General features: G+C 39.3%; 2 protein-coding genes across 2 annotated transcripts in view; one reads left to right on the top strand and one right to left on the bottom strand.

Annotated features, from left to right (window-relative positions):
- Blvra (biliverdin reductase A) overlaps positions 1–5,326 on the bottom strand; it is a 68,108-nt gene extending 62,782 nt beyond the window's left edge. Inside the window, exon 1 of the mRNA XM_010610844.3 lies at positions 5,309–5,326. The gene's annotated coding sequence lies outside the window, so the exon portion shown is untranslated. The remainder of the gene's footprint in view (positions 1–5,308) is intronic.
- A 4,423-nt stretch (positions 5,327–9,749) lies between these two features.
- LOC104853025 (cytochrome c oxidase assembly factor 1 homolog) overlaps positions 9,750–13,194 on the top strand; it is an 80,193-nt gene continuing 76,748 nt past the window's right edge. Inside the window, exon 1 of the mRNA XM_033764843.1 lies at positions 9,750–9,773. The gene's annotated coding sequence lies outside the window, so the exon portion shown is untranslated. The remainder of the gene's footprint in view (positions 9,774–13,194) is intronic.

Genomic DNA, 13,194 nt, shown 5'->3' with positions numbered 1-13,194 from the left:
AAGATGGCTGTTACACACTGCAGGGAGCACCAATGGACTGTAACATTAGAAGCCAGAGAGAACCAAAAAGTAGACAGAAAAACAAAAATAGGCTGCTATGACAGTCCCCCAAACTAAAACAGGGATCCTAGCTATGCCTTTCATCCCAGAGCCTCCTCTTCCAGAGATCCCAAATTACTCTCCAAGTAAGAAAGTCTAGTTTACCAGAAAAGTGGAAAGTATGCAAATGGAAGATGGTGGAAGTTTGCTGATAGGAGGCTAATTATCCTCAAAAGGCTGAGTCCCATGTTCATGAAACAGTTCCATTAGGGGTCTCACATGGCTAAGACAGCATTGAAAACATTACTAGGCTACCATTTCTATGTGCCATCATAGAGTTGTTTGTGAGCATTGCTTAACCTGTGTCTAAAGCAACCCAAGACAAGGACCCACCCAGCTCCCAGGTATCCAGGAAACAGGAGCTACCCCATGAGCTTTACTGAATGGACTTTACTTAATTGCTTGAAGTTGGTGGTTATTGATAGATGTTGGTGCTTGTCTGCACCTTCTCAGTGTGGGTTGAGGCCTATCCCACCCAAACAGAAAAGGCACAAGAAGTTACCAAAGTGCTGTTATGAGATGTCATCCCAAGATTTGAACTCTCTTAACCTTAGGGTCAGACAATGGACCATCATTTGTAGCTGAGATAGTCCAGGAGCTCGCACAAATGTTAAAGATAAAATGGAAGCTTTATATGGTTTACTGGCCAAGAGCTCAGGAAAGGTGGGACACAGGAACTGGACGATCAATCAACTGCTCAAAAAATATTGTAAAGAAACCCACTTGAGATGAAATCAATTCCTGCCCATGGTCCTTCTCCGAATCCAGTGCACCCCCACCAAACAAACTGGGTATTCCCTTTATGAGATTCTATTTGCCCAGCCCCCTCCCCACTGTAAGTCAATTTAAGGGTAACCTTTGTAAAGTAGGGGAATTGTCCCTGAGGAGACAAATACAGGCTTTGGAAATGGTCATGCAAAATATACATGGCTGAGTACAAGAAAAAAAATACCCTGAGTCTGGCAGACCCTTCAAGTCTGGGGCTCTCTTTTGTTGATATATAATATAATTATAATATAATTTGGGGTATATCATTTCATAATTAAATTATGATTAGGGCCATCTGATGCCTAATGTCTCCTTGCTGTGTGGGCCAGCTACGGCATGTGGAAACAACTCTATGTACCTTCAGTCACAGCTGAGGCCTCAATGGTCCCATGATGCTGTGATGCTCAAGGGTAAGATTACATTAGCTTAAGATATCCTTGTTCTTTGAGAACTAAGTAATAATAATAATAAAAGAGAAAGATTTAATCTGGAGAAAGGACAAATGCCTTATTAGCTTGGTATCTCATCCCACATACTACTATAAGAATACTTTTCCCATCTCACTCTCCTTAACAACATAAAACCCTTATGAACCTAATATACTCGTTAACATAATATTACTGCCATCCTTTGAGTCACTTGATACTCCCTCCAATTATTGTGTGCACCCAATAAATAGTGGCTAGCTCAGAGTGACTTTGTCTTTGCCCACTCTGGCATTGACCTCCCAGTCCCCATATACTTTGAAAGTGTGTCTCTTTTTTTTTTCTTTCTTCAGCCCTCACCACACCCTTCTCTAGGTAGATCAGAGGACTCATCATCCTCCAATAGTGTTTGATTGGATGAAAAAATGAAATAAAACCACCTAGGAGCCACATGGGATGGGCCTCATATAGCAATTTTGTCTACCCCCACTGCTGTTAAGGTTGTGGAAATTGTGCCTTAGATCCACCACAGATGGCTAAAACTGGCAGCTCAAGACAAGTAGACGAGTCAGCAGAATCCAGACCATCCAAACCAGCTGATTTGAGGCAAAACCAAGCCACCACTGAGGACAACATCTGCTCTAGTCACCCCAGAGTTGACTAGTCTAGGCACAGCAGAAGCCTGAAGAAACAGCAGCCTTGCTTTGGTCATTCCAGAAGCTGACCTGTCCACACACAGCCAGAGCTTGAAGTCTGACATGGAGTTGCAACAACCCATGAGTCTCTTTTCCTTTCTATTAAAATTCTCTTCTTTCTTCATTAGGAGGAAAATCCTTAGAGGAATGCTCCCATTGCATTTACACCCTGTGGTCAAAAACATAAAAAGGGCCCTGCTATGTAATACCTATTAAATCTGGATGATAATTATGCTTGCTATTAAAACTCATTTATAAAATCTGTCAAAGGAGAGGATAAAGCAGAGCTTAAAAGAAAATGTTTCCTAGCTGAAAGCAGTCTCTCCTATAAGCTCCCCATTCAGATTCCACCTCTCCCAACTGCTGACCTCTCCTCTGCTACAAGTAAGGTAATCAGCAATATTCTTGCTAACAGAGTCCTGTCATGTCCTGGTTTCTCAGAAATCTGCCTTCTTTCAAGGCTGTCCACCCCTTGATACCAATGAGGTAGACAGTTATATTCCTGTAAATGAAGTCTTGTAACCTCTGAGGAAGTATATGCTCTCAAAAGAGCCAGACCACATTAATAACTGTGTTCCTGTAAACAAAGCTTTATGATATCCTGAAACTCTGGTATCTGGTTCTCAAGGCTAAGCTGTAAAACTGTCACTGAGTGAATAACTGTCTTTTTGCAGCCACCCCTTCAGAAAATGTATATAATCTAGAACATTTCTTTGTTTAATACTCAGTCTTTTGGATGGGAGTCAAACTGAGTCAAGGTGCACCTTATAAAGTCCTCCTGTTTCTCACTAGTCTCTCTTGTCTCTTAGATTCTGCAACAGTAGTAGTACCATTAGAAACAGAGAAGTTGAGGGAACCACTCCCTTCCCTTCTTTCAACTATGAATATAGCCCCACCCTACTGATTATGCATGTATAAATTTAGAAGGTCATGATACTCTAGGTGGCAGATCATTGATGTCAGTGAGAGACAGAATGGTAGGCACCTGGAGTCAGAGGTGTCTAATTCTTTAAATACTGGAAGCCTGAGTTATCAGTGTTCCTCTTCCTCCTGCTTTTTGCCTTCTACTCGTTCCTGCTGCTACCATCCTCTTATCTTTAATAAAAACAGCTACTTACTACTTATGAGGTGTATGCTTGGCAATTCTTTTCTTGTCACGCACAAGAACCTGGATTATTTTTGGCCCATTCAACTGTAACAATAGCCCTGAGCATGGAGCTGGAGGTGGAGGCAACACTTTCCCACCATTCATCAGTCATGCCAGAAGGTTGGTTTACCAGCATTAGTGTGAAAAGAGAATTACATAGAAAACTCAAGTTTCTCCTACAGCACCTTCATTTCCCTCCATGGAAGGAGCTTCTGCAATGTACCAAATAGAGGCATTTATTCAGGTTTCTGAATAATGTAAATTTGCCTCAGCCTTTTTGTTCAAAATTGAAGTTAAGTAGCTAGAGTGATTTTTTTTCCAGACCAACTACATTTACATCCTTGTGTGTATGTTTATATTTTTGTGTGCAGTTGCTCATTTTTGTGAAAAGAGCTATACAGAAGAAAACTTATTTCACATACAGGACTGCTATTTGCATGGATATTTTGCATAAGAAAGTAACTTTGGATTTTGGAAATCTCAAAATGTATAAAACAGATGTACAACCAAATGATCATATTCTAAAAACTATCTAAAACATAGAAACATTCAAGAATGGGCAGAAAATATGCAATTTTGGTATTATACTGATACGGAAGTTGAAGCTTATGTTGGTTATGGCTATTAAAATTGTGAAAACAGGGCTGGAGATTCAGCTCAGTGGTGCTGTTGACTGCCTCGCAAGAACAAGGTCCTGAGTTCGATCACTCGTACCATAAAAAACATTGTGAAAACATTAATTAGGTCTGTCAAAAATGAACGTAATTGTTATGATTTGTGTCTAGATGTCCCCCCAAAGAATCACGCAGTTATAGGTGGGGCTTTTTCAGAGGTGGCTGGGTCTAGAGAGTGTAACCCTGGGATTGATTCAACACTAATACAACACTAGGATCAAGGGCACTAGGACTAAGGGTGTGAGTGCTACCAGCCCTAAGTAGCCTGAATAAGATATAAGGGGATAAAAAGAGCTATGGTTTTTCCTTGTTCTTTGTTACTTTCTTCCCACCATAAGCTGTTTCTTCTCTATAATGCCTGCCGTAGAGCCAGCCAATTACAGACTGAAACCTTTACAAACTGTGAGCTAAAATAAACTTTTCCTCCTTTACCTTTGGATGTTGGGTATTTTGTCTCAGCAATAAGAAAAGTAATAAAACAATTATCAATTGTCAGATTTTACATAACAATATAAATAGTTGAAGTACATCATAATCTGATTCGTTTCTATTACTTCTTCATGTAAGAATAGTTGTGTCCAGTTTAATGGCACAAATCTGTAATTCTAGCTACTATGGAGGCTGAGGCAGGAGAATCCCAAGTTTGAAGGCCAGCCTGGACAATTTAGCAACACTCTTTCTCAAATTAAAAAAATAAAAAGGGCTGGTTCAATCCCCAACGCCACAAAAAAGCAAAACAAACAAAAATAACCATCACAACAAAACCAACCCATTCTGAGGATACTGTGCTCATTTTAGCCAGTAGACTCAAGTTTTGGGATGTATGTATGGCAACCTAATTGTGTGATGAGAAAAGAAGCTCTTGTCAAAGTTTCATAGTATGTATAATATATCAATACCAAGATAGTACAGATCTGTAGCTTTTCTCTCAAAACAGATGTGTGATCAAGAATTCCTGCCCACTGCCTTAGGCGAAGCTTGATTAGTCTTGGACTCACAAGCCTGCCCTTTAAAACGTGAACGATGACGATAAAAGTGTTGGGGACAGCGGAGTGATCAAGATGAAAATTTACTAACATTTACTGAGTACTTAGAAAATGCCAGACACTATTTACATCCTCGTAACAAACTTATGAAGTAAATGATTTAGTGGCAGCTGGACTAAAAGCGCGCCGATAGCGAAAGGGACGAGAAAATAAAACAAAAGACAAAAACGGCAGGGGACTGGAGGAGGCAAACCATTCTCCCAGAGAGTTCTGAGAAGTCGCAGTCAGGACACCTGAGTCCCGTTGGCTTTGAAAACTAGAGGCCCCTCCCTACAGCCCCTTCCAGTGTCGACGCTCTAGCCCCGCAATCGGGCGACACCGGATGTCTCGAATGCTCTCATCCGGCGCGCGGCATCTGCCGCAGTTCTAAACCCCCTCCCACCCCCGCGTCCTCCGACCCGCGGGCTCTTCATTCTCTGCCCGACTCTGTTCTGCAGTGGCTCACAGGTCAGACCTCCCGGACAGCGGGACTCTTGGTGTCTCTCGCCTTGGAAGCTCTTGTTTCCGCAGTCCTGTGGCCTCGTGTGCGAGAGGCCGCTGCCGGAGGGAGTCCTTCAGAGGTCACCTTCCGGCGGCGAGCGCAACCGCCCGGGAGCCCTCGCTTTGCAGTGCCACAGCCCGGTGTTTGCAGGAAGGAATGTTCGGGCTCAGTGGCCTTTATGCTTGAGAAATAGGACACCCAGCATGAGCTGACTACACAGGCGATTATCAGTGTGGGAAAACGCGGGCGAGCGTGTGTGTGTGTGTGTGTGTGTGTGTATGTGTGTGTGTGTGTGTGCGCTCTCAGTGTCTTATTGTGCTGTGTGTAATTTCTAATAATTTTATAGTGCTTTAAAAGATACCAGCTGTACTGACAAATCGGTCACATACTGCATAGGGTTCACCCGTTTAGAATGCACAGTAACTTTTAGTCCATTAGTAAACCATGTACGATTCATGCAACCATCACTACAATTTTAGAACACTTTCATCATCCCCAAAAGGAAACCCTGTACCCATTTATCAACTTTCTGATTTTTCCATCCCTATTCCCCATCCTAAACCCTAAGCAACTATATATAATACAGTATTTATGTACTATATATTATGTAGTTTGCCTCTCCTGGATAATTAATATAACTGGAACTGTATAATATGTGACCTTTTTTTCAACTGGCTTTTTCCACCAGACATTTGTGTACATCCATGTTATAACATATTGACACTTCTACTGGAAAATATTTCATGTAGGATATACCACTGTCTATTGGTCAGTGATGGACATTTGGATTGTTTCCACCTTTTGGCTACCATGAATAATGCTATGACCATTCGTGTACGAGTTTTTGCATGGACATAATTTTTTCATTGCTCTTGGTTATTTGGCTAGGGGTGGAATTGCTGGATCATATGATAACTTTGTATTTAACATTTTGAGGAACTGCCAGACTGTTTTTCAAAGTAGGTGCATCATTTACCCCAGCATGTATTAGCATTCTGATTTTTTCATTCCTAGCAAACACTTGTTATTATCTGTCTTTTTGGCCCAATGAAGCCATCCTTTTGTGGATATAAAGTCCATGTCATTGAGGTTATGATTTGCATTTTCCTGATTTGCATGTATTTATTGCCCATTTATATATCATCTTTGGAAAAATGTGTGTTCAGATCCTTTGTCCATTTTAAAATTAGGTTTTTAATTGGGGTTGCAAGAGTTCTGTATATATTTTAGATAACAGTCACCAGATATGTGACCGTATTTCAAATTGTGATGTAGTTCTTTAAGATGAAAGAGACGTCACATTAGTTTTTACTCTTCCCTGGAGACCTCATTATAGGTATGTGGAGATAATTTAGAGTGTAATATTTCCCAAAAACTTGGATGGAAGGCCCAGGCCCAGGACAAAATGTTGTGAAAAGGGAGTACTGTTCATATAATTTGTCTATTCTTTAAAGTCTTTTCTTACTGATTAGTAGTTATTTCTGTAAGGATATTAACCTATTGAATGTCAGAAATGTGACACATATTTTCAGTATACTTGCCTATTGGCTTTATTTAATATCTTTTACTATTTCTGATGGTTCATATATTTTTGTAGTCTGGACTGTTAATCTCTAACTTTAAAAAGTTTCTATAGTTTGACATACTGTTTTTAAATTAAACGAATAACAGCATCTGATGTAGCAGTTCCTTGGGTATGAGCCCCTAATAATTGTATTTAGTAGTATTCAGTGTTTCAGACGTTGATGCTTCTTTTTCTCACTACCTTGAAAAATACACTATAATATACTTCAGTTTTCTTCATTTGATTTTCTATTTCAGGCAGGCTCTAAGAAATTACTGTCTTGTTCATGTTTAATATACTGTATTAAATTTGTGAGAGCCATGTTGGACAGTTGGTCACCAATATTTAGGCCATTATATCATGTTAGCTGACATTTATTTGAAGATATAATGTGTGTAGAGCTTGAGTGTTGTAACTATTTTGCTCTTTATTGTTTGGAACATGCTAGGAAAAGTAGTTGACTAAAACCTGTTAACATAGTTTTGATGTTCGTTTTTCTCATTTCATTAGTTGAGTGGTAGTAGGAATTCTGAAAATCTGAAGAAAGATAGATAGATAGATAGATAGATAGATAGATAGATAGATAGATACCTCTCTAGGGAAATTGGTATACTGTCCAAGATTTGATTTCCTCCCCATGGCCTAGTTATGACTGTGTTTCCACATTAGTGTTTATTATTATTATTTTTAATTGTGTTGAGATGATGTAAGTTGTCATTTTAACTATTTTAAAATGTGCATTTCGGTTGCATTAAGTACATTTACATTGTTATGCAACAATTACCACCTTCATCACCAGAGTACTCTTAATTTCCTCAAACTGGAACTCTGTACCCATTAAACAATACATCTTTATTCTTCCCTCTTTCCAGCCCCTCGTAACCACTATTCTCTTTTCTGTCTCTATGAATTTAATCCAGGTATCTCATATATAAATGGAGTCATAAAGTATTTGTCTTTTTGTATCTGGTCTGTTTCACTTACCATAAGGACTTTAAAGTTCATTCATATTGTAGCATGTGTTGACATTTCCTTCATTTTAAAGGTTGACTAATATTCCATTGTAAAATATACTACATTTTGTTTATCCTTTTGTTAGTGGTTAGACATTTGGATTGTTACCATCTTTTGGCTCTTGTGACCAACACTGATACGAGTATTGGTATAAAATACTGGTTTAAATTCCTGCTTTCAGTTCTTTTAGATACATACCTGTGAATGAAATTGCTGGTTCATAGAGAACTCTTAATTTTGGAGGGAACTGCCCATATTTCTCAATATTTTTTGGTATTTACATAAAATATATTTAAATGAGTCATGTAACTTAGGCATATACATATCACATTAACTTTTCTAAAAATATAAATTCAAAGAGCTATTTGCTACTGAAGGGAGATGTTTGAGTTTTAAAATTATTAGAATTCAGTTGAAAAGATTTACCTGGATAGTTCCCCAGGATCTAAACGTCTTTATGATCCAGATACTTATTTTATTTTCCCTTAATGCTTTTTGTGTTCTGGGTTCTTTTTTACTTATGTACCACTTACCCATTAAACTCTAAGTGGAGCCAACACTGAGAACTTGTATCTGTGTGTGAGCAATCCAAAGGTCTGTGGATCACTGTTGTATCATGATGCTGCTCCATTTGGAATCTGTGCCAGTTACTCTGGTATGCTGAAACTGCTGCTCCTTCTGACAGGCAAATTTACCTTCTCAGAGCAGAGGTAGCCATGTCGTTACATAGTGGAGTTGGGGCTGAGGATTTAGTTCAGTGGCACTGCACCTGCCTCAGAAGCTCAAGGTCCTGAGTTTAATCTCTGGTACCACAAAAAAAAAAAAAAAAAAAAAAAAAAAGTGGAGTGGGAAATGACTGTAATTAAATTTTATGACTGTATCTTTTCCAGCTCTTCTCCTATTGTTGGAACCGTTAAGTTGTCCTGGGATTCCTCTCCAAAAGTGTAGCCTTCCTGGGATTACAGAGAGATGTGAAAAAACAGACAATTGTGGTGCAAGCAGATTTTAGAATACTAAGATCTCTTGTTACCTGCCATGAACTGGAAACTTAATGACTAAACTCTAAGGACAAATAACAGAGATTTTTTTGGGGGTTCCACCCTCTAATTCCTCTCCCTCCAGTTGACACATACTTCAAAAGTTCCCAGTCACTATCACAGCCCGCATCAATTATAAACAGTTAGTGTATGTTATCAGCAGGGAAGGGGGGAATGAGTGTGTTAATGTGACTTTTGCTCTTTGTTTAGGTCTGTTTTTCATCTGTATTCTCACTTGGTAATTTGTTTTCTTGTGTTCTTGGGGCTCTTGATACCTTATGGCATTTGTCACCAACAAATGCACTGTCAAGTTCCCAAGATGGATGTGTATGCCCTGGGCCTCTTGGAAGTTTGATATCACATAGATTCTTGTGTGACTTCCTCCACACCCTGAAAATACTAAGATTATATAAATGCTGAGCACCCAGATTTGCCAGATTATCCCCCAGCTTTGTGAGGGAGACAAAACACAATAGAATAAAAAAGGCCTTTTCCTTTCATCAGATCTTCCTGTACTAGGAACAAAGTGATTGAATTTTTGTGTACCTTGGGATCTTTTTGAAACCCTTCCATGTTCATATTTAAAATCATAGTATAATCTTTCTGATTTATTTTGGCCTTAGGCCTTTGAGCTATAAACAGCAAAAGTGTTAATTTTTCCCCCGGTAATGAAGAGTGAACCTAGGGGGACTCTACCATTGGGTGATAGTTCCAGCTCTATTTATTAATTGATTGATTGATTGACAGGGTCTTGGAAGTTACCTGGGTTGGCCTCAAAGTTGCAGTCCTCCTGCCTCAGTCTCTGAAGTAGCTGGGATTACAGGTATGTGCCACCATGCCCCCCAGAACTGTTGAATTTTATGTAAATACTGTACACAGTAACTTTTTTTGCATTTAAAAAATTTATTGGGAAGGGGGTGAAGGGAGGGCAGGGACAAGGGGAAAAAATGAGAACCAGGACCTGTCATGTAAAGGTACAAGATCCCAGTAATGAATGCAACTGTACTGTATACCTAGAATGTACCGATGAACTCAATAAAAAGAAAAAAAGTAAATAAAAAATTTCTTGATACATTTTAGATATATATAATAACATTCATCACAGGGAATTTGTACCTGTGCATAGCATATCTTGCTGCTTCTTTTTTCTCATCCCCCTTCCCTCCCTTCATCCTCTCTTCCTCTCCTTATTTACAAAACACACAATAACTTAAAAAAATTTCCTTGCTTTCTGTAAATATGTGGTATGAAGTATTTTTATTCTTTTAATTCTTTATCTGTCTTTGTGGATATCATCATGCAGTAAAATTATTTCCTTTCATGTAAGATATTGGAGTTGTAACTCAGGCACAGAATGGTGTGATCCTTGGTAGTCAGGATACAGAAATTTGCTCTCAAAAGCTCCCTGGTGCTCTTGCATGGTCATACCTTCCCTTCATCCCAGTAACCAAAACCAGAAAGTAAATACAGTTTATGCTTTTTATTTTGGAAAATAGCAAAGTTGCATCCGAATCTTTCCTCTTTACTGGGTTTTATCTAAATGTAATGGTCTACAAAGGACAGAATCAACCAGTGTCGTCTTCATCTTCCCCTCCCCCCAACTCATAAAAGGGATTAGGAATAAAAAGTTTGCTAGTAATGTCTTCCAGAAGGTGGCAGTGTTGTGCTATCATAGGACATCAGTGAAGACTGTCGTCAGCTGGCAACTGATTGCTGTTTTTATGTTAGAAAAATAAGACATAAGTAAGTAGGAACTGACATATAACTCTGGAATCTATTTTTTGGATCTACTCTAAAATATATCCAATTCTTACAATGTTTCCTAGCAAAACATTCTGACTAAAAAGTATCCCTTTATACATTTGTGTTTGTTTTTGAATGGTTTTAATGGTTTGCAGAGTTAACTCTTTCTGTAGTTAACCGTTGTTGTAAGAATAACTCATGTTATGGATTAAGAGTGTGTGTCACAGAGTCTGATGAGGTGTTTTTTGCTTCAGGTGTCCTGTATGCCAGTCTTCTCTACCACATCTTCTATAGCATCTCTGGCAACTGATAACATTAATCAGCAAATGGAACACATGTCCACTCAGCTGCCAGTGACCTGAGTGAAAGTTTTGATGGAGATTTTAGTGGCAAGTGATGATTGTGAGACATTCACACTTAAATGACTTGCAGGTTTCAAACCTGACCCATCGAGAAAAAGAGATTCCCTTTTCTTTGTAGTGTAAGCAACTTATGTCTGGCAGCGTATACTTCCCCAGAGACTGGGACTGCCATTTATCAAAGTGTGCACACAAGCATCTGGGGACATCTTTAAGACCTTTCAACATTTTCTTGATTCTACTTCCTAAATGTTCTCAGTTGTGGTCTCTTCAGCACTAGTTCTATCCTTCTATTCAAACTATCATTTTTTACTTGGATACTACTTGCTTCTTAACCTGTATGCCAGGATGTATTAATTGCATCTCTTATATACATCAGCCATTTTAAAAAAGTAACATCTCATCATATCACTTTCTTTCTTGAAATTCTTCTATTGCTTACTATTATACTTAGAATAAACTCACACATTTCATCTGACCTACATCATCTGTCCCCACCTTGTGATCTGGTATCTGCTTACTATAGCGACTTATTTTGTGCTACTTTCCCCTTTTCTCTTGTGCTCCAGCCACTATGTTATCCTCTTTGTCTCTTGATTGGAGGAGATGAGAATAGATGTAAAGAGACCTGTTTGTAAGCCAACATGCATTTCATATAATAAAAAAGGCTTATTAGTATATTAAAGTTTGTGGGCCATGGGGACAGTTTCATAGCTATCTGGAACATATTCAATTTACATTTTTCGATTTACAATTCTCATTTTACAGTTTTCAGTTTATAGTTGTGTAGACAAATGAGCTGGGGTATGCATCTCTGGGAAACGAGGCAGGACCATTTAGGAGATAAACATCAGGATCTAGTCAGCTGCTTGTCACTGCTGTCATCTTATGAATGTGTTCCCATGCTTTATCTGCTAGTAATAGTGAATTATTCTGAAAACTAAAACAAATATTAAAAAATTTATATGTATAATATACTTCACATACATCTTAGCAATGGTGTTTCAAGATAATCAGTTTCAGGTTGGCAGTTTAACTTAGTGGTGCCACCTCCTGCCTTGCAAATGGGTCCTGAGTTCGATCTGTGGTAACAACCCCCCCCCCAAAAAAAAAAGATAATCAGTTTTGAAGCAATGTAAGTCCTTACATTGGGAATATATCATCCTATTCTGTTTAGTATTCTTATTCTTCCTCTGAGATCCAAACATAATATATGTAAATATTATCCAATAATGTTTGCTAGTGTTTTTGAGTTTAGAATATTCGCTATAGACTGTGGCCCTCTGTAAATACCTTATCAGAGAAATTGTAGGAGAAAAAGATATGAATATTTTCATTGGAGTACAGCAAATGTGAAATGAGAATTTGATCTAAAATTTGTATTAGTTAAAGCAATATTGATTTCCAAGGCAAACTAAAATCAGAATGCCGCCATTCTGATTAACAACTTCCTTCTTTACCTTAAGTTCCATTTTCCTACATCATGCGTCACCAGTCGTAAATGAGATTGACACATGAGCAAGGCTTGTCCATATAAGGAATGGATTGCAGCCTGAGTGGCTGCCTGTGCAGCCGACATAATCCCCGACCCACCTACACCAGTCACCCACTATATAATCAAGCCCCTTCCACCCAGCCCCCTCCCCTCCTTTTCTTCCTCCTTTGCTGAGCGGGCTACCATGCCGCAGCGGCTCTACAATAAAATCTCTCATATGAGCTCTGTCAGTATGCGGGGTGATCTTTGGCAGGTGCTGGCTTCTTTCATTGGTGGTGTGACTAAGATCGCCTGCTACCCAGCTCCTAGCTTTAACGCCGAGGGCTAAGCGCCCTGATCCTCCCGCCCGACAACTTGTGTCCATTTGCCCAGACTCCTCTATTCGCCCACCACTGTCCTCATCGATAGGTGAGTAGCCAGCCTTTATTCGTGGATTTGTTGGTCTGGGTTTCGATCCCTGTGGTGGAGACTTCCCCTCCCTCTACAATACTTGGTGCATTCTTGGCCTCTCACTCGAAATTCCTGACATTAGGTCCTAAGTCCCCTACGGCCCTTTGGCCCCCAGCATTCTGTTCCCAAGTGGTGACGACCCTCCTGAACGGTGCTTTTATTCTCATGACTCTCTGTCTCTCACTCCAGGATGCCTC

Source organism: Fukomys damarensis, unplaced genomic scaffold (genome assembly GCF_012274545.1).
Source record: "Fukomys damarensis isolate Sample0158 unplaced genomic scaffold, DMR_v1.0_HiC HiC_scaffold_17, whole genome shotgun sequence".
NCBI lineage: Eukaryota > Metazoa > Chordata > Mammalia > Rodentia > Bathyergidae > Fukomys > Fukomys damarensis.
Note: the sequence above shows the minus strand (reverse complement) of the source record. Positions and strands in the feature narration are given on the sequence as shown.